Here is a 22,268-nt window from a genome sequence, read left to right on the forward strand (position 1 = left end):
GTCCACTACAACCTTGCACACTCACCTAACAAAAACATACTGGTTTTGCTCGTCTGTCATCCCACCTGCTTTCTCTAGCTCGACCGTTTGTGCATATTCTTCCTTTACTTAAGAGACATTACTTCCTGAAAAGGCCTCGAGTCTTCTTGTTTGCCATCCTCAATATCAGACTGATAACACAGCCCGTCCTCCTAAGGTTTCGCAATGTCAAGAAAACGGTCAATGTAAAGTGTCTCCTAACCTACCAGAGGACCAAAAACAGAAAACGGGACAGTACGTCACTTTTGCCAGCCGCTTTCTTCTAATTCGACAATTTATGGCCTTGTGTAACTCATACAGGCGAAATACGACGTTCTTTGTAAGAGGACGGGCTGGATAACAAGGGCGGCCACTCACTGGGGCACTTACCGAATGAACTTTTTGCTCATCTAGTAAGATCGCAAAGAACCCTTTTAGTGCTTCTAAAAGATAAGAGATATTTAGATCGCAAGCGCCCCTTTCTCTCGTCTAACCTCTCACACGGTCACACATTCACGAGGGGAAAATGTGCTGTCCCTAAACCCATTCTGAAGTTAAGATTATAAATGCTCTCTCCTGATGATGTTCTTATCTGTGTTTACGGCATTTTCCAATCTCCTTATAACATGGACCACCTATCACACGCGCTAGCAGCACCTCCCAGCGCGCCTGATCTGACCACAACACTCAAGGTGTTCCCAAAACAGAGCCTCCCGGTATATCTGCACCCCCCCCCCCTTTCTAATAAAGCTACAGACACACACAGCACCGCTCCTGTGCCAGGTAAGCCCTCTACGGGCTCACCATAGCCCGTGCTACTTGGAACTTTGTTCCCAGTAGCTGAATCTATAACAACAACAATTCCAATAAAGACGAGCCAACTTGGGGGCATTGTTGTGACAACCTTCGTCACAATGTGTTCTTTCACAGCCTGTACAAAGTTGCCCAGGTGGGAGAACAGGGGGTTGAATACTGTCACACCTGTAATTTGTTACATCAGCAGTGTGCTGTAACTTCACCAGGAATTACAAACGAGGTTCCGGAAGGTACATGAGCCACGGTAATTAATGTCCCCGGGTCTCTCTCTAAATGGCCAGAGTACCTTGCTCTACACAAGTCGAGAGGCAAGGAATGTGGCTGGTGTAATCCAAATCCCGGTTAAGCTTAAGTCAACTAGTGAGAGCCGGCCAGCGAGCTACATCAAGGAGAACTACTGCCTCCCCTTACATCTGCACCTGCAGACAAAATCACAGAATTACAGCAATACAGACAATCTGAGATCCAACTGATGTTAGGAGGAAAATTATGAAATCATAACTGCCTCATCACTGCCCTTGAGGATTTGTTCATAGGTTATGAAAATACTACAGTAAAGGGCAGTTACAGCACTAAAGTGTAGTTCCTAAACCACAATACCCATCACAGGATAATGAAGTTAGATGATATACGCAATATATCACATTAACTTGAATCGATAACCCGCTCACTTGGTACTCCCAAGATGGTATTATCAGCCATTCGTTCAAGAGTGACAAAGGTACATAAATAAGTCAATGTGAAAGCAAAAGAAAAAGTACAGGAGGACCAGAAGCCGGACTGACATGCCAAGTGAGAGCGCGCGCGCCAGCACAAGTCACACACTACATCATACCAGTTCACAGATGAATATTTGACAAATAACTAGCTGGAAGCAATTTACGCATAGTTGTAGGAGAGAGTTGAGGAGAGTAGTGTGCGTGAGGGCGGGGGGGGGGGGGGTAGTGATGCTGGCTGCCTCGCCTACAATGGATGGCGTGCCTTTTAAACCATACAGTAGTTAATATTGTTCTCCTATACTGCTCTCTCCTCTCACACCCAGTCAAAGGCAGAAACGTTCCTATTTATTACAACTATTACAGCTAGAAATGTGAAGTTATCAGTACAATATTCTATATGTAACAACTTGAGACAATGTCTCTCGGGATCTCGCAGATTGTGAACAATAATTTACTAACTAAATAATAATGCAGAGAAGTCATAATAAAGTGGAGGAAAACAGACCAACCCACAAACATGAAAAAGGGAACACTTGGACTGTAAGGCTCGTCCTGGACCCTTTATCAAGTGGCAGCTAAAAACATTGTCGTTTTATATTCAGCTACTGGGAAAAAAAAAGTTGCAAGTAGCACGGGCTATGGTGAGCCCGTAGTGGACTTACCTGGCACAGGCGCGGGGCTGTAATGCTAAAATAGTGAGGAAGGCATTACAAGGCCACAGTGAAGATGAGGTGGGAGGAGAAGGGTGTAAGGAGCTAAAAGCAGATCTCTAGATGAAAGGTAAGCAGAAGTGATTGAGAGTAAATGCAAAAAGTAAATAAAGGAGAGGAGGAAGGGGAATAACGAACAACACTCGCACACAGATGGTGACGGAGGAGACGAGAGCATAGTGCCACACTACTAGTTCACGTCATACTGTAAGAATATCAGAAACATGTAATTATGTACTTTACACAACAAAGAGGTCTAAGGTTCATGTTGAGGATGTATACATAAGCCAATTCAAGACGATGGCGTTTGTCGAGATAAGAATTAAACATTATTTTACAAAAGATTCAGACTATTATGATTGAACATGACAGAAGAGAGCACTGTTTTTGTCAGCAAGTTTAACACAATGTTCCTCAAGTGTGTAGAGAAGACTGCGGCAACATTCACCTAAGTACGGGAGAGGCCAAGAGGAACACGAAATAGTAAACACTAACAGCAGTGAACCACATTACTACTGTTACTATCACAGGGACTGGTCCTCTAATATGACATCCTAAAAATGATATGACAGCCAGAAGTTAATTTGTACGGGATGTGAAATGAGAGAACGGGGGGGGGGGGGGGAGGGATTGACACGCTCACACAACCATCAACTCTTGAGCTCCGAACATCCAGGAAGGGTATTCGATATCCATTCAACTTTCATAATGATAGAACAAGTTTATTTACAGAAGATGGGAAAGGCTGGAAAGAGACAATGCAATCAAAGAGCACAAATAATAATAGTATAAAAGAAGTCAGTATAAAAGAAAAAGAGTATCAAGCACTAGGAAAAGTAACAAAGTATTTCATATCAAGTTTGGCAAGAGGAGAGAGCTGATATTCCCAGGGTGGAAGAAGGGGCAGAGTTGAGGTGTTGTGGAAGATGATGAAAGAGTAGGCACAGTTGAGTGAGAGAACTTGAAGAAATAGTGAGAGTGAGAGAACTAAGAACTTGTGAGAAATAACCAACCCGTTAAACAAGGTAACTTGTAATGGTAGTGATGTCAGGTGGAGCTCGAACCGCGACCACTGCTACAGCCGCTCCGACCACCACCGCCAACCATACCTATCAGGGAGAGAAACGTTAACACTCGCCAACAACACACAATAATAATCCTCATATTTCAAATGTAATAAATACATTCAAAAGCTTTACTCTGCAAACAAGTCAATGTTGACAATGTAAAATATCATAAGAGTATGACGAGTGACCATAGGTCTACCCATCACTAGTCCACTACCTCCACTTACAAGTCATATTTAACACACTACACAGTAATCACAATAGCGTGATGCATCAAATGAACAAATCCACAAGGGCCGTGACGAGGATTCGAACCAGGCCCAGTTGATCATGTCGTAGCTCAGTCGATAAAGGCAGCGTCTGGGATGATCTCGGACGTAGGTTCGAATCCTCGTCACGACCCCTTGTGAATTTGTTCAAGTCATTAAATATTGTATAAACCTAACAACATAATTTGAGGTACCTGAAAATGAAGAGTTGATGGTAAGAGCTGTATCACAGGAAAAAGCTCATTTTGTTATTGTGAGCCAGGGTTGGTATTTACATGATCTGCCTCACCTCATCACAAGTCTAAATGTTTTCAACAAGCTATTGCAATGGTTCTCAAACTATTACAGTGTTTCTCAACAAGGTTTACAAAGCCTCGATCAACACATCATCAAGTAGCAAACATCAACAAGAATGAACATTGTAAACATTAGTAGGATGCCTACCTCCAGCAATTAATATTACTCCATGACCGAGTTTGGCCGAGTCCTGGTGTCTTCAAGAGTTTCTTTCTCTGCAGGCACCATACCACAGCTGCACACTCCAGTTTTTGTCTGATATGCGTTATACAGTATATAATTGTCCAATATGTACAAGAATTACGTTGTACTGAATCCTTAACGTGGTTTTATGGTAAAAAAATATCCCTCTTTATTACTCCGAGGTCCATTTTTTTATCTGATTTCCTTAGAATGTGGGGAGTGTTGGCGGTGGTGGTGGGGGTGTTGGCAAGCCTGGCCCGGCCTCCGCCAGCACTCGTCAAGTCCTCAGTAGTAAAGTGAGTCCTCTGGCGTAAAGTAAGGGCACCACATTATTGAAGTGTACACATCACTGGATGGCCTTGATAACAAACACCCCATATATTAAGTATGCTTACAAACATTAACTAAACATACAACACCAAACAATTTAAAGTAATAAAATTGGCGGCGCCTGTCATAGGGCAAGAGGCCTCCTGGAGAGACTTCTTGTTCACCACCATCTCTGCCACAGTGTACAACACCCACAACACTACACCTCTCTATGTTAAATATATTTATGTTAAGAACACAAGACGGCAGACAACGTGTTAGTCAATTCCGGCCAGGTTTTACCTATTCCCAGCCGTGACGTTACTTGGTAACGTCTTCCACACATCCGGAGCCTTAGTCACTGCCTGTATGTGTCTGGCCAAGCTCATTATGCATCACGCCCACTTTACTAAACTAAAGATATTCTATTATTTTATACATGCATACATTAAGGGTCAGACGACTTCAGTCCTCTTGTACAGTCAGTGTGGCCATCGGTAAAAGTACTAGACACACCAAGGAACACGCAGCCCTGACTGTCCGGGTTCGAATCCTTGAGGGGTAAAGAGTTAAGATGCATGTTAGCTTGGGGACCATTCAAGCACGCACACATCTGAGCATATCTCATACCAATTAACAAGGAGGGTGCGTGTCCTGAACAATAAATGCCGCTTGACTAAGTTTATATTGAGGGGTGTGGGGGAGTGTGTGTGTGGGGGGGGGGGGTGTGTTGGAGGGGTGTGGGGGAGTGTGTGTGTGTGGGGGGGGGGGGTGTGGGAGTGTGTGTTAAAAATGTGGCATCTTTTTGTTGCCGAGGCGAAGAGGTATAGTGGTGGTGGAGTGACCACCTTGTGAGGTGGCGGCCGCTACCACTAACAAGGGGGGGGGGAGCACGTGGGTTAAGTGAGGTATCAGTGTGGAGGGGAGGGGTCAGACCGAGGGTCACCCATAATCTCCCCCCCCCCCCGGCCACCCGACACAAATTATTAATATGAAGAAATTGTCAATATTTCTTTGCTTAATATTTCAGTATACGACGAGAAATTGAACGTAATGGTAGATGGTGTGGAAATGTGTGAGCAGTAAGTGGGGGAGGACAGGTTGGTGGTGGGAGGCAAGAGCACTCCCCATGAGGGCGGCGTGGTGGTGGGCGGTCATGGGTCACCTACACCTACCAGTGACGATGCTCGCCCCTCACGCCTAGCCACACTTTGGAGGGGCCAGGTACTTCAGGTACAAGGTGGGGGAAGAGGTCAGGTCACTGGAAGCTACAAGGGGGGGAAGGTCCATAAATACTGAAGACTCAGAGTAAGGGGGGCAGTAAACAGTGAGCAGTGTGGGGCAGTAGTGTGGTCCAGAGCCCCGGGAGGCGACAGGAATACGGAGAAGCATGCAGCTGACTGCCAGATCAGGTTGGGGTCAGGTGGAGCTTTTGCGGGGTGGGGGGTCAGTCTGGGAGGGGGAGGGGGAAGTTAACTTTGCATACCCGTCCAGGCAGGTACCGTTACCCCAACACGTGACCTTGACGAGCCTAATCTGGGTCCCAGCCACAACACTCACACAAGCACCAGCGACTCGTACATAACCCACCATACTCACTATTTCTTAGACCTTTACACACCAACTCTTACCTCCACTCCCTCCCTCCCTCCCTCACAACCCGCCAGAAAAAGACATCAGCTTAGGAATAATTAATTTTTGTCAATAAAGATGTTAATATATAACAATAGATGTTATTCAATATTTATAAAGAAATGCAAAGTGCCGGTAGCACAGGCACTCAGTATAGTGTGAAGGAAGAGCTTGGACACGGGGGAGATACCAGATGCACTTAAAGTAGCATAGCCCCTCTACACAAGGGAGGGAGCAAAGCATTGGCAAAGAATTATAGACCAGTTGCACTAACATCGCACATCATAAAAGTATTTGAGAGAGTGATTAGGAGTCAGGTCACCAATTTCATGGAGACCAATGACCTTCACAACCCAGGCCAACATGGATTTCGAGCGGGAAGATCGTGCCTCTCACAGCTACTTGAGCACTACGACAAAGTCACTGAGGCATTAGAAGAAAAACAGAATGCTGATGTGATATACACGGACTTCCCAAAGACTTTCGATAAATGTGACCATGGCGTGATAGCACACAAAATGAAGTCAATGGGAATAACCGGTAAAGTAGGACGCTGGATACTCAGTTTTCTGTCAAACAGGACTCAGCGAGTAACGGTCAACCATATAAAATCTAGTCCAAGTGCAGTGAAAAGCTCTGTACCTCAGGGTACAGTCCTTGCACCGCTGCTTTTCCTTATTCTCATATCTGATATAGACAAAAATAAAAGTCACAGCTTCGTATCATCCTTTGCAGATGACACAAAAATCAGTATGAAAATTACCTCGGCTGAAGACATTGAAAAACTTCAAGCTGATATTAATAAAGTTTTCGACTGGGCATCAGAAAATAACATGTTGTTTAACAGTGATAAATTCCAGGTACTCAGGTACAGTAAAAATGAGGACCTTAAACATAATACAGAGTACAAAACACAATCAAATGTACCCATAGTAGGAAAACAGCATGTAAAGGATTTGGTAATAATAATGTCTGACGACCTAACGTTTAGGGAGCATAACCAAGCAAATATTGCGACAGCCAGAAAAATGATAGGATGGATTACGAGAACTTTCAAATCCAGGGATCCCATCACAATGGTTGTACTCTTCAAGTCACTTGTGTTGTCCCGTCTTGAGTACTGCTCAGTACTCACTTCCCCCTTCAGAGCAGGAGAGATTGCTGAAATAGAGGGAATACAGAGAACATATACGGCACGCATAGACGCAATAAAGCACCTAAATTATTGGGATCGTCTCAAAGCCCTCCAAATGTACTCACTAGAAAGAAGACGAGAGAGATATCAAATAATATACACCTGGAAGATACTGGAGGGCCAAGTACCAAATCTACACAGTAAAATAACAACGTACTGGAGTGAACGATATGGAAGAAAATGTAGAATAGAACCAGTGAAGAGCAGAGGTGCCATAGGCACAATCAGAACACTGTATAAACATCAGAGGTCCGCGGTTGTTCAACGTCCTCCCAGCTAGCATAAGAAATATTGCCGGAACAACCGTGGACATTTTCAAGAGGAAACTAGATTTATTCCTCCAAGGAGTGCCTGACCAACCGGGCTGTGGTGGGTATGTGGGCCTGCGGGCCGCTCCAAGCAACAGCCTGGTGGACCAAACTCTCACAAGTCAAGCCTGGCCTCGGGCCGGGCTTGGGGAGTAGAACTCCCAGAACCCCATCAACCAGGTAACAACAAAAATTCTATCCCCCGTCCGGCGTCAAAGATTCGCATCTGAACAAATCGTGCTCAACGAACTTGGAGTTTCTACAAAGATGGGCTAACTGCATATTCATCGACTACTACTGAAGCTATAGAAGGTAGGCTAGTAGCTGCTTGATGGGGGTCTGGGAGGAGTTCTACTCCAAGACGTGTATACCACATCTGCATTCTCTTTCTTCAAATGCCTCAGTGATTTTGTCGTAGTGGTCGAGTAGCTGTGAGAGGCCACAATTCTTCCTGCTCTAAATCCATGTTTCGACTGACTCTTGATCACTCTCTCTAATACTTTATGGGACGTTAGCGCAACTGGTGTATAATTCTTTGCCAATGTTTTGCTCCCTCCCTTGTGTAAAGGGGCTATGCTGCTTTAAGCGCATCTGGTATCTTCCCCCGTGTCAAAGGTCTTCTTCCTCCACACTATACTAAGTGTCTGCGCTACTGGCACTTTGCATTTCTTTATAAATATTTAATTCCACGAGTCTGGACCCGGGGCTGAGAGCATGGGCATGTCAATTTATCTTTCAAAATCTGCCACGCTCGTGTTGATATCAGTTATATTTATAGGGGTTTGGATATCACACAAAGAAGTTGTCCGGATCTTCCACTTTCATGCTGTTTATCGGAGTGCTAAACACGTCCTCATAATGTCCTGGTGTACCGGGAAGTCCTGATGTGGGTGAGAAATTATTCCCAGAAAGGGAGAAGGGGGTTACAGTAGGAGCGGACATAGTGGAGTGGAGAGAGGTTACAGAATCCTTCGGGAATTACAAATAGTCAATTACACTAATACAGTTAGTTTCACTGTATGTGAAACCAACACCTTCACAGTTATACTCCTCCCCCGCCTACCTTACCTTACCTTTCCTTTCCACGATTCCGAGGATCAAGGTCCCTGTGACCTGGCCTGTGGCTCAGGCCTCCTGGTTGGTGAGGTCTTTTGGCCTTTTGCTCCCTTTGCCTCTTGGATTTTTTATGATTCTCTCAGCTTGAGCACAAATAACAATGATCTGATTACATATAATGAATGTAATTACTTGTTACTCAGATCACAACTTGATCGAAGTTCAAACGAGCATAGGCAATTGGAGGAGAGGCAATCTCAGAGGAGGAGAATTCAGCAAATAAAATTTCAATAAACTGATTAACTGGGAACAAATAAACCAAGACCTCGCAGAACTATGCTGGGAAGAACTACATAATACAGACAAGATTGAACCAGTGAAGAGCAGAGGTGCCATAGGCACAGAGAACACTGTATAAACATCAGAGGTCCGCGGTTGTTCAACGTCCTCCCAGCGAGCATAAGAAATATTGCCGGAACAACCGTGGACATCTTCAAGATGAAACTAGATTCTTTCCTCCAAGGAGTGCCGGACCAACTGGGCTGTGGTGGATATGTGGGCCTGCGGGCCGCTCCAAGCAACAGCCTAGTGGAACAAACTCTCACAAGTCAAGCCTGGCCTCGGGCCGGGCTTGGGGAGAAGAAGAACTCCCAGAACCCCATCAACCAGGTAAAGGAGGAAATAAGGCAGAGGCAAAAAATTACACCCAAAGCACTAACATTCCACATCATAAAAATCGTTGAGAGTGCTAAGAAGTAAGATAACGAAATACATGGAATAACAGCATCTCCATAACACCGGACAACATGGTTTCAGAACAGGGCGCTCTTGCCTGTCATAGTTGCTGGACCACTATGACATGGCACTAGATGCCATGGAAGACAGACAAAACGCTGATTTAATTTACACAGATTTTGCAAAAGCCTTCAATGTGACCATGTGGTTATTGCACACAAAATGCTTTCAAAAGGAAACACCGGAAAAAGGCAGATGGATCTACAATTTCCTGACACAGAACCCAATGTGTAATAGTCGACAAAATAAAATCCAGCCCATCAACCGTGAAGAGCTTAGTCCCCCAGGGACTGCTAGAATCCACTCGGTAAAACATCTAAACTATTGGGACCAACTAAAATGCCTAAATCTGTATTCTCTCGAGTGCAGGCGGGAGAGATACGTAATTTACACGTGGAAAATAGAGGGCCTGGTCCCAAACCTGCCACACAAATAACATCACACGAGACCAGAAGGCATGGCAGGATGTGCAGAATACCCCCGTTGAAAACCGGAGGTGTAATAGGTACTCAGACCCGAGACTGTTAAAGACTTCCACCACACACAAGGGGCATAACTGGCCGACCCTCACTGTGTTCAAGACAACTTTATAAATATCTCCAAAGAATACCTGATCAACTAGACAGTCATACGTTAGGTTGCGAGCAGCCGCGTCCAAGAGCCTGGTTGACCAGTCCAGCAAGGAGGCGGCCTGGGTGGTGATCGGGCCGCGGGGACGCTAAGCCCCGAAACCACCACAAGGTAAGAAGGTAACCAGATGACTGACATGACTAGGGAGATTAAGGAGCAGATAAGCACTACTGGGTGACCTTACACCCACACTCCACCCATCCTATACCACAGACCGTCTCCACCACGTTGGCTGAAGCACGTACCACCACACGCACAATACTTGACCTCTGACCCAAGACTGCCCACACCATCCCCAGCACCAAACACGTAACCCCCACCACCACCACCACCGCCTGCTCCCCCAACTCTCAAGTAAACATTGCCGTTACTGGCCGAGGCTGGCACCACTTGGTGTCACTGTCAACAGTAACCCGGCCACCCTCAGCCCCCTCCACCACAGCCAACGTCAAGAAAGACGATGGAGACATGGGTGAATGGCGGGAAGGAGCAAGGACAGATGTTACTGAAGACATGAAAGGCACTACTATTGGGCGAATACTGTTGGGTGATGATTTAGATTCAGTTACTTGGAACAGAAGTTGCACGTAGCAGAGGCTATGGCGAGCCCGTAGTGGACTTACTGCTGGAAGTACCAAACTATTAGTCTATACATTACCAGGACTACAACATGGCCTTATATCAACTATGCTCCCGTGTACTAATACTCATTATCTACCAAATGTCTATTCAAATTCTCTGCAACGGAACAAGTTATCTTTGCTTGTGTATACAAACACCAGTGTAAAAACATTACGATATCAACTTTGGCTTTTGTTAGGCTGTTAGGGCTTTCCTTTCCTTGACACTATTGCACAATACTTTTACACACTACACACACAAAACTGTACTTGGCCTAACTGTATAACATTTACAATTGTTTTACTCTTCAAGATAGGTCTGAAGCCAAGCTTGTCTCGTGATAACCTGTTCCATCAGGTTATTGCTTGCAGCAGGCAGCAGATCCATACATCCACCTCAACCCGGCTGAACCTACACTTCCTGGAAGCATAATACCACTAACAATGGCTGGTAAGCATACTATCTCCCTGTAACGGTAACTCCTCAATAACATCAAATATCTAGCTGGGAATACCGGTTCTGGCTACCTGCTTATTCTCTTGTAGTCCTGCTGTACCTTGAGGATAATCCTGTACAGCAGGATGTACCTGCTGTACCTAAATGAACGGTGACCAACCACTTGGACGGTCGGGGATTGAACACCGACCTGCATGAAGCGAGACCGACGCTCTACCATCCAGCCCAAGTGGTTGGACGTAATTACTTGTGAGAGAAGAAAAGACTGGTGTTGGTGAACCACTTGCGTGGGATCTTAACGTCGCCACCCACAGCTGTACACACAGTGTACACACAGTGTACACAGAGTATCCTGGCGTCCTGCTACCAGTGAGGGCGAGGTGTGTGTCAGGCTTCACCGCTCTCCTCTGGGTAGTGACCTCTCTCTCTCCCCCTGCTTGCCTCAAGAGCAGGTCCAAGTGTGCCACTACGTGCCCCCACCACAGCTGCAGGTGGTGGTGGTGGTGGTGGGGAAGGTGGGGCAGTGTGCTGCAAGTCTTAGTGAGGGAGGGTGGGGTGGGGTGCAAGGGGCAGAGGTCAGCTGTTGCATCACTAACACTACGGAGCACCGAGGTCTAACTGTGTCCAGCCTTCTCTAACTTTCCTGCCGATCAGTTCTGTCATATCTGGCCTAGAAACTGTACACTGGAGTTCCTGCCAGTACATTCCACTTGTTCACTACCCAAACAGGTTATGTATATATCCCTAAATTTCCTCGACTCTATTATACCGTACCAGAATATGTTCTCTGTACCCCTCTATTTCAGCAATCTCTCCTGCTCTGAAGGGGTAAGTGAGTACTGAGCAGTACTCAAGACGGGACAGCACAAGTAATTTGAAGAGCACAAACATTGTGATGGGATCCCTGGATTTGAAAGTTTGCGGTAATTTATTTTTTCTGGCTGACGCAATATTTGCTTCGTTATGCTCCCTAAACGTTAGGTCGTCAGACATTATCCCCAAATCTTTTACATGCTGTTTTCCTACTATCTGCACATTTGATTGTGTTTTGTACCCTGTATTATGTTCAAGGTTCTCCTTTTTACCGTACCTGAGTACCTGGAATTTATCACTTAAACATCATGTTATTTTCTATTGCCCATTCGAAAATTTTATTAATATCTGCTTTTAGTTTTTCAATGTCTTCAGCAGAAGTAATTTTCATGCTGATTTTTGTGTCATCTGCAAAGGATGATACGAAGCTGTGCCTTGTATGAGTATCTGATATGAGAATAAGAAAAAGCAGTGGTGCAAGGACTGTAGTAGAGAGCTTTTAACTGAGCTTGGACTTTCATATGGTTTACTATTACTCTCTGTTCTGTTCTACAGAAAATTGAATATCCACCGTCCTACTTTACCAGTTATTCCCATTGACCTCATTTTGTGTGCCATCATTCCATGGTCACATTTAACGAATGCCTTTGCGAAGTCCGTGTATGCCACATCTGCAATTTGTTTCTTCAAATGCCTCAGTGATTTTGTCGTATTTTTTCTTTCAAAATCTGCCACACTCGTGTTGATATCAGTTATATTTACAGGGGTTTGGATATCACGCATAAAGTTGTCCGGATCTTCCACTTTCATCCTGTTTATCCGAGTGCTAAACATGTCCTTTTTTTTCTTTATTTCCTGAATTGTCTTCTGTTCTAGTTGCCTTTCTTTGATCTGATATGAATGCTTCAGTTTCTGCTTGATTTCTTCAATCGCCTAGTTTAAATTATTCTTTCTTTGTAGGGAAAGTCGTGTCTTGCTTAAGCATTTCCGTTATTTTGTTTCCTTCTTTTGTAGTGTCGTCTGCGTTCTCTCTCTACGTTGGTCCTCTTTCCGGCTTTCTTCATAGCAACACGTTTCAGACTTCATATTCTTCAGAAGTCAATTTTTTTTTTTTTATTCCTTGTGTTGGATTTGTATTACTCAGAACAATTTCCCATTAAATGAACAAATCCACAAGGGCCGTGACGAGGATTCGAACCTGCGTCCGGGAGCATCCCAGACACTGCCTTAATCGACTGAGCTACGACAGGGTAAAAGGATGTCTGGGATGCTCCCGGACGCAGGTTCGAATCCTCGTCACGGCCCTTGTGGATTTGTTCATTTGATGCATCACGTTAGTGTGATCTCTGTGTCTAATTTCCCATCAAATGTTTGCAAGTTCCCTAACTATTTTCTCCCAGTCTATTCAGAATTTACTGAATAACCCTTTTCGCTTGATCATTGTTTTAGATCTATTCTGAGTATTGATGGTAATTAGCACTTCAATGAGCTTGTGATCTGAGCATGTGGTATCTGAGATTGTAATGTCCCTGATTATGTCTATTGTGAAGACTAGAGCTAGAATATTTTCGTTCCTAGTTGGCTACGATATCCGTCGAGTGAAAATGTATCACAGAAACTAAGTAGTTCTGTAATCTGTGGTTGGTTGTCAGAACAGGAGTGGTAATTAATAAAGGATATGGTGGTATAGAGGTGATGCGCGCGCATCCATGATGAGGAAAGGAAAGCAGAGAGATTGCCAGGGACGAGGTTCATCACTGGGGACTATAGGAGCCCTACAGTGTGAGTCTGGCTGGTGTACTCAGGTACGTACGTACACACACACACACACACACACACACACACACACACACAGTGTTCCATATTGTGTGTAGAGCACAGTGGCGGTGGAGGGCGGAGAGAGAGATAAGGAGGAGAGCACCAGAGCCGTGCAGGAAGGTGTAGGCTGGCTGGGTGCCTGGCACGCTCTGGCTCCTAGACAGCGCCTGGCTACTGCCACCCCTCCCCCCCCCACAACCCGGCACCCACCCACGTGACCACGGTATAAATAGTCCCTGACCTTCACACTCCATCCCTCCAACACAATCCATAACTTTATGATCTCTTCCATCCCTCCCACCATTCATTCACCCATCCATCCACTGACATAATCCTCCCTGTCTCTCCTCCACATACAAACCAAGAGTAGACTTTAGACTGGACTCCGTCTCTAGTAAAAGAAACAGTTACTCTAGTAAAAGTTTGTCGAGAGGCGGGACCAAAGAGGCAGAGCTCAACTGAGTGGAGTAGTGCCAGCACAAGGGCACATTGCTGCAAACGGGAAACACGTGTACAAATGGCCAGATAGATTCACCAACCTGGACACTAAATTACTTTGGAAAACTTTAACAAAAAACGCGAACTTCAACCCCCCTGCGAGCAGTTATGTGAACGCGCGCACATTCACTGTGGTTAGGGGGTGAACAATTTAAGTAGGTATGAGAGCAGGACACACACTGAAGTAGTAGTAGTTTAAAATTCGCTACTCAGAACAATAAATTCCAGTAGCACGGGCTATGGTGAGCCCGTAAGCACACTGAAGGTGACGTCGCCAATATATAGCGTGTTTGGGCTGGCCACACCTGGCTCGCTCTATCACCAGTACCATATGACAACTGTGGCAAGTTTACTGGTCCTGATTGATTGATGAAGATTAAGCCACCCAAAAGGTGGCACGGGCATGAATAGCCCGTGAATGGTGGCCCTTTGGAGCCATTAGCAATATCAATAGATGATACTAGAGATCTGTTGAGATGCGACTGCACCCTGCGTGACGGGAGATGTCTCCCGTGTTACTGGTCCATGCAAGCCATACAGGAGGCTTGGTCGACGACCGGGCCGCGGGGACGCTAAGCCCCGGAAGGACCTCAAGGTAAGCCAGCTATTTATACCTCAACCTCATACCTCAGTTCCCTTGATTTGCCACACCATACAAAATAAGGGGTACTAAAACGCACGATCCCAAGCTACCCACCTAATCTGACCTTCGCAAAAAACATGGATATTTGTGAACCAATACTTTTCACAATACCATTATGTGTGTGTACGTTAGGGGGCCCCAAGGTACAAAATGAAGCGCATTGGTTAAAATGACGGGTTACATAGGGAGAGGTGTGAGGGGTGTAATGAGTGGATACTGTGAGGTGTGGGGTCATGACCCCAGTTGGTGGTGACGGCTTACACCTGGTGGAGTGGTCAGTGAGGGTGGGGGTCACCTGTAGACACCCGTCACCACGTCACCGTAGCCCATTTGAGGGAGGCCAGAAATAGCCTAAGCTACTCTATCCCTTTGAGATGTATTTTTTTTTATCTCAATAAATATACTTTAACTTGAACTTGGTAGCCCGTTGTTGTTGTTAGATTCACTACCTGGAACAAAGTTCCAAGTAGCACGGGCTATGGTGAGCCCATAGGTCTTACGGTAGCCCAGCCTCACTCCTGGCTACACACCGGCCTGCACCCGCTCTGCTCCCAGGTCACAATAAACTTGTGACAAGATACTCTGGTCATAGTTAAACTTGTGTTACGTGTTTTATTTACCTATTATGTCTGTCATGATATTTACCTATTATGTCTTGAAAAACATAAATTAATAATTGAGTCGCAACATGGTTTTATAAATGGCCGTTCATGTTTAACAAATTTGTTATCTTTTTATTCTAGCATTGTTGAGGCAGTTGATAGTGGTAAGGATTGCGATGTTGTATACCTTGACTTTAGCAAAGCTTTTGATACAGTGCCACATGAAAGACTGATTAAAAAAATAGAGTCTCATGGTATTGGGGGTGCTATATTAAGCTGGATTAGGGCATGGCTATACCAAAGGAAACAGAGAGTTAGTATAAATGGAATCAAGTCAGAGTGGGAAAATGTTGTAAGTGGAGTGCCTCAAGGCTCTGTCCTGGGACCTCTGTTGTTTATAATATATATAAATGATTTAGATTCAGGTTTGAGTAGCAACATTTGCAAATTTGCCGATGATACGAAAATCGGTAGGGAAATTAATTCGGAGGAGGACTCACTATCACTTCAAGTTGATCTAGATAGGGTTTTGAAATGGTCAAAGGATTGGCAGATGCAGTTTAATGCTGATAAATGTAAAGTTCTGAGGTTAGGTAATGATGATAGAGTTACAAGATACGAGCTAGATGGTGTTGTGATTGCGAAGTCGGATTGCGAAAGGGATCTGGGAGTTATGATTAGTAAGAATTTAAAACAAAAGGATCAATGCATAAATGTTCGTAATAAGGCAAATCGGACACTTGGATTTATTAATCGCAGCGTTAGTAACAAGACACCTGGTGTGGTTCTCAAGCTATATCTTGCTCTAGTTAGGCCCCATTTAGATTATGCAGTTCAGTTTTGGTCGCCATATTATAGAATGGATATAAATTCACTTGAACGTGTCCAGCGTAGGATGACTAAGTTAATTCCCCAAATTAGAAATCTTTCATATGAAGAAAGATTAACAAAGCTTAAGTTGCATTCACTGGAAAGGCGAAGAGTTAGGGGTGACATGATAGAGGTTTACAAGTGGATGAATGGACATAACCGGGGGGATATTAATAGGGTATTAAAAGTATCAACACAGGACAGAACACGAAACAATGGATATAAATTGGATAAGTTTAGATTTAGGAAAGACTTGGGTAAATACTGGTTCAGTAACAGGGTTGTTGATTTGTGGAACCAATTGCCGCGTAACATTGTGGAGGTGGGGTCCCTCGATTGTTTCAAGCACGGGTTGGACAAGTATATGAGTGGGATTGGGTGGTTATAGAATAGGAGCTGCCTCGTATGGGCCAATAGGCCTTCTGCAGTTACCTTTGTTCTTATGTTCTTATGTTCTTATGATCTACATGTGTGAGAGATGGTAGTCATACAAGAGACTATTCTACACAGCCAGCAGCCAAGCGCACCCTTGTGTGTAACCTACACTGGAAACACCCCATTAATCCATCTTTATTTCAACAGCAAATTTGCTTCATTAATCTACAACATACTTTCCAAAGAAATATTGACGCTAGTAAAATAAACTATTAAATTGGTATCCACTGTTTCGTGTTCAATTTCGTGGGTATATCTACCTTAAGAATATTCTTTGTAATTCCTTCCGTCCATTTACTTCAGTGTCATACCTCGACATATTTCGCCTTTCTGAAGACTGTAAATCACGCTGCTTCCATTTCTTAAGAGCTTTGTCATTCCTGTGATGAAGGTTCTCAGTAGACCAAGAGGCGAGGTTGTGACCAAGAGGCGAGGTTGTGACCAAGACCAAGGTCACCACAACAGGCGAGGTTGTGACCAAGACCAAGGTCACCACAACAGGCGAGGTTGTGACCCAAGACCAAGGTCACCACAACAGGCGAGGTTGTGACCCAAGACCAAGGTCACCACAACAGGCGAGGTTGTGACCCAAGACCAAGGTCACCACAACAGGCGAGGTTGTGACCCAAGACCAAGGTCACCACAACATGCGAGGTTGTGACCCAAGACCAAGGTCACCACAACAGGCGAGGTTGTGACCCAAGACCAAGGTCACCACAACAGGCGAGGTTGTGACCAAGACCAAGGTCACCACAACAGGCGAGGTTGTGACCCAAGACCAAGGTCACCACAACAGGCGAGGTTGTGACCAAGACCAAGGTCACCACAACAGGCGAGGTTGTGACCAAGACCAAGGTCACCACAACAGGCGAGGTTGTGACCCAAGACCAAGGTCACCACAACAGGTGAGGTTGTGACCAAGACCAAGGTCACCACAACAGGAACACAACCTACATCAACCTGGTTCGATCCCAGGCGCCGGCGAGAAACAATGGGCAGTTTCTTTCACCCTATGCCCCTGTTACCTAGCAGTAAAATAGGTACCTGGGTGTTAGTCAGCTGTCACGGGCTGCTTCCTGGGGTTGGAGGCCTGGTTGAGGACCGGGCCGCGGGGACACTAAAGCCCCGAAATCATCTCAAGATAACCTCAAGAAGATTACATGGGGCCCAACAAGGCAGGAGAAACTTGAAGAATGGGACAGTTCAAGAATAGACAAATTAACTCTAGAGGTATAGGCCTATTGCACTACTACGGACTTACTTTCTCCTCTATGAAAACAAGGTTGAATTTTTCTACATTGAAATTATTTAGTTTGTTGCCCAATTGGTGATTTTGGTGGTGTGGCTTGTGACTGTTGCCGTGCCTGATCAACCAGGCTGCGACTTATACATCAGGCTGCGAGCAGCCGCGTCCAACAGCCTGGTTGATCAGTCCAGCAACCAGGAGGCCCGGTAGACGACCGGGCCGCGGAGATGCTAAGCCCCGGAAGCACCTCAAGGTAGGTGCCTTGTACCGCGGGATTGTACTAACAATCATGGCGACTTTGTCTATACTTATTAAAGTTCCTGAGCTTACAAACAGTACGTGGTTGCTTAAAACACTTTTGGAATGTCAACTCTCGAAGTTCCTAAATGATTTAATAAATGAAAAAGCCGGCATGATTCTTGAATGATGTATAGGTTCCGTAAATGGTCGATGTCTCCAGATCCTGGACCATAATCCCCAGCCACACACACACACTTGCTATACCCGGGTACGGTAGCGGGACCGTGCACGCCCCTGGGGACGGGGCACCAGGGGGAGGTGTACACCCCCGAGGGAAGGTTATCAGGTGGGCAGGCCTCCCTATCAGTCGCCACTAGCGATAACTAATCACACGAGGCGGCCAAACACCACCACCACACCACCAACACAAACTTCATGTTATACCATCAACCACCATCACGCAAATATACCACAACAGAACAACAACCACCACCACCACTCAGATTCCACAAATATTGCCACAACAGAGCCACCACCACCACCGATACCTGATCAACCAGGCTGTGACTCATACGTCAGGCTGCGAGCAGCCGCATCCAACAGCCTAGTTGATCAGTCCAGCAACCAGGAAGCCTGGTCGACGACCGGGCCGCGGGACGCTAAGCCCCGGAAGCACCTCAAGGTAAGATAACCACCACACTACCACCCAAACAAGGCCGTTATACTACCACCCCCAAGGCCACCCTCCTATCTGGTGGTAGCGATCGGCATCCCTGCGGCAAGTCTTGTTCTGGTCGATGGTGTGATCGACCGTACTGTTGGTTGCCGCAGCTTGCAGTCCCACTTAATAGCTACAGTGCGGTTCATCACAAACATTAAGTGTTCAAACAGTTCCCTCAAACCCACAAGTGTGTTAGTAATGTCCCACAAGTAACAACACTAGTTAAGATCAAACCCACAAGTGTGTTAGTAATGTCCCACAAGTAACAACACTAGTTAAGATCAAACCCACAAGTGTGTTAGTAATGTCCCACAAGTAACAACACTAGTTAAGATCAAACCCACAAGTGTGTTAGTAATGTCCCACAAGTAACAACACTAGTTAAGATCAAACCCACAAGTGTGTTAGTAATGTCCCACAAGTAACAACACTAGTTAAGATCAAACCCACAAGTGTGTTAGTAATGTCCCACAAGTAACAACACTAGTTAAGATCAAACCCACAAGTGTGTTAGTAATGTCCCACAAGTAACAACACTAGTTAAGATCAAACCCACAAGTGTGTTAGTAATGTCCCACAAGTAACAACACTAGTTAAGATCAAACCCACAAGTGTGTTAGTAATGTCCCACAAGTAACAACACTAGTTAAGATCAAACCCACAAGTGTGTTAGTAATGTCCCACAAGTAACAACACTAGTTAAGATCAAACCCACAAGTGTGTTAGTAATGTCCCACAAGTAACAACACTAGTTAAGATCAAACCCACAAGTGTGTTAGTAATGTCCCACAAGTAACAACACTAGTTAAGATCAAACCCACAAGTGTGTTAGTAATGTCCCACAAGTAACAACACTAGTTAAGATCAAACCCACAAGTGTGTTAGTAATGTCCCACAAGTAACAACACTAGTTAAGATCAAACCCACAAGTGTGTTAGTAATGTCCCACAAGTAACAACACTAGTTAAGATCAAACCCACAAGTGTGTTAGTAATGTCCCACAAGTAACAACACTAGTTAAGATCAAACCCACAAGTGTGTTAGTAATGTCCCACAAGTAACAACACTAGTTAAGATCAAACCCACAAGTGTGTTAGTAATGTCCCACAAGTAACAACACTAGTTAAGATCAAACCCACAAGTGTGTTAGTAATGTCCCACAAGTAACAACACTAGTTAAGATCAAACCCACAAGTGTGTTAGTAATGTCCCACAAGTAACAACACTAGTTAAGATCAAACCCACAAGTGTGTTAGTAATGTCCCACAAGTAACAACACTAGTTAAGATCAAACCCACAAGTGTGTTAGTAATGTCCCACAAGTAACAACACTAGTTAAGATCAAACCCACAAGTGTGTTAGTAATGTCCCACAAGTAACAACACTAGTTAAGATCAAACCCACAAGTGTGTTAGTAATGTCCCACAAGTAACAACACTAGTTAAGATCAAACCCACAAGTGTGTTAGTAATGTCCCACAAGTAACAACACTAGTTAAGATCAAACCCACAAGTGTGTTAGTAATGTCCCACAAGTAACAACACTAGTTAAGATCAAACCCACAAGTGTGTTAGTAATGTCCCACAAGTAACAACACTAGTTAAGATCAAACCCACAAGTGTGTTAGTAATGTCCCACAAGTAACAACACTAGTTAAGATCAAACCCACAAGTGTGTTAGTAATGTCCCACAAGTAACAACACTAGTTAAGATCAAACCCACAAGTGTGTTAGTAATGTCCCACAAGTAACAACACTAGTTAAGATCAAACCCACAAGTGTGTTAGTAATGTCCCACAAGTAACAACACTAGTTAAGATCAAACCCACAAGTGTGTTAGTAATGTCCCACAAGTAACAACACTAGTTAAGATCAAACCCACAAGTGTGTTAGTAATGTCCCACAAGTAACAACACTAGTTAAGATCAAACCCACAAGTGTGTTAGTAATGTCCCACAAGTAACAACACTAGTTAACAAATGAAGCGATTGTGTAAATTTAGCACCGTGCCAGGATGGATATAGGGAGATCGAGGCGTCATATGAAGCCCACGAGAAGTAGAGCGAAAGCTAGAGAAAAAAAGTGAAAACTCAAAAATATTTAACTATGCATATAAAAAACTAGGCCGTTGCACAAGGGGGGGGGGGGGGGGGGGGGTGGTGCAGTACATGCTAAAATCAAAGAAATATTAAGGTCACACTATTTTCAATCTAACAGCGATTCACTATTGTCACTATGATTAAACCACAATGAACTTAACATCAATATGTACCACACCGCATGCGATCTGCTCCATTTAGGAGAGGTAGCAAAGCCTATACAAACCTACACGCCGGTAGTACTATCACACAAGTCTATTCAAAGAATACGGAAGACAAAATCAAATACTCGGGGTTGAAACTGTGCACAATTCATAATCCCCCCCCCCCCTAGGAACGCAGCAAACCTCTAAACCAGTGGTTCCTAAACTCTTCACGACCATTACCCCTGTTTGTGATCTACACTTATGTTAGTTTGAGTATGATGACCTTTACACTGTCTCAACTTATAGTCCGCTACATAGTGCAAAAAGGCCATGGGCCCCCAGTTTGGGAACTAGTGCTCTAAAGCGCTGCAAACCAAGCCATGCCGTGAGCCACAGAAAACAGTGCTTAATGAAAAAGTTCTGCTCTTACATTATAGTAAAAACGCACAAACCGCAAAAGACGCCAAACAAAGTAGTCAAACAATACTCTAGAGCAGACGAGGAGTGGCAGCGGGGGGAGTTGTGTGAATACAATGGCTCTTGACGGTACAATAACTCCATAACATTATAGCGTGGATAATAAGAACCTTACAAACAAAAGACGCCTAACCAACGACGGTGTATTAAGAATACTCAGCATCAGACGCTTACAGCTCCATACACCCCCGCTCCTGTGCCAGGTAAGTCCACTACGGGCTCACCATAGTCCGTGCTATTCTGGAACTTTTATTCAGAAAAGCAGAGTGTAAAAACAACAACAATCAGACGGTTACTAATATCGTGAGAACGGGCTGGTGAGGGAAGTATGGCGGTCCGTCTAATTACCAAAAACTACCACATGCTACACACGCTTCAGAAAACTTCCTGGCAATACGTTAGTAATGAATAAATATGATATATTTACTCATTACAATGTTGGTGCTGAACATACAACATGAAAAAACATAATTTTAATCCAAAAAGTATCTTTTTATAAAGAAATTAGACGAAAATAAAAAGCTGGTGACGCCAAATCAAGTCGACGATCCAAGCTTCGGTTCGGTTAGGTTAGGTTTGG

At 44.7% G+C, this 22,268-nt stretch overlaps 1 protein-coding gene and 1 long non-coding RNA gene across 12 annotated transcripts in view; one reads left to right on the plus strand and one right to left on the minus strand.

Annotated features, from left to right (window-relative positions):
- Positions 1–22,268, minus strand: part of drn (doctor no) — a 126,524-nt gene that overhangs the window by 25,413 nt on the left and 78,843 nt on the right. For 6 of the 11 annotated variants that reach the window (XM_069326399.1, XM_045736597.2, XM_045736602.2 and 3 more), the window contains one exon: positions 3,277–3,372. The exons of 4 other annotated variants lie outside the window; for them this stretch is intronic. The gene's annotated coding sequence lies outside the window, so the exon portion shown is untranslated. Of the gene's footprint in view, positions 1–3,276; positions 3,373–4,043; positions 4,385–22,268 lie in introns of all 11 variants that reach the window. One more of the 11 variants, XM_045736595.2, reaches the window with a different exon arrangement.
- On the plus strand, positions 17,125–17,771 carry LOC138365833 (uncharacterized). The gene is made up of 4 exons (XR_011229039.1): positions 17,125–17,175; positions 17,452–17,506; positions 17,544–17,633; positions 17,671–17,771. It is a non-coding gene; the product is annotated as an uncharacterized lncRNA (long non-coding RNA).

The sequence above is a fragment of the Procambarus clarkii genome, chromosome 18, assembly GCF_040958095.1.
Source record: "Procambarus clarkii isolate CNS0578487 chromosome 18, FALCON_Pclarkii_2.0, whole genome shotgun sequence".
In the NCBI taxonomy this organism is placed as follows: Eukaryota; Metazoa; Arthropoda; class Malacostraca; order Decapoda; family Cambaridae; genus Procambarus; species Procambarus clarkii.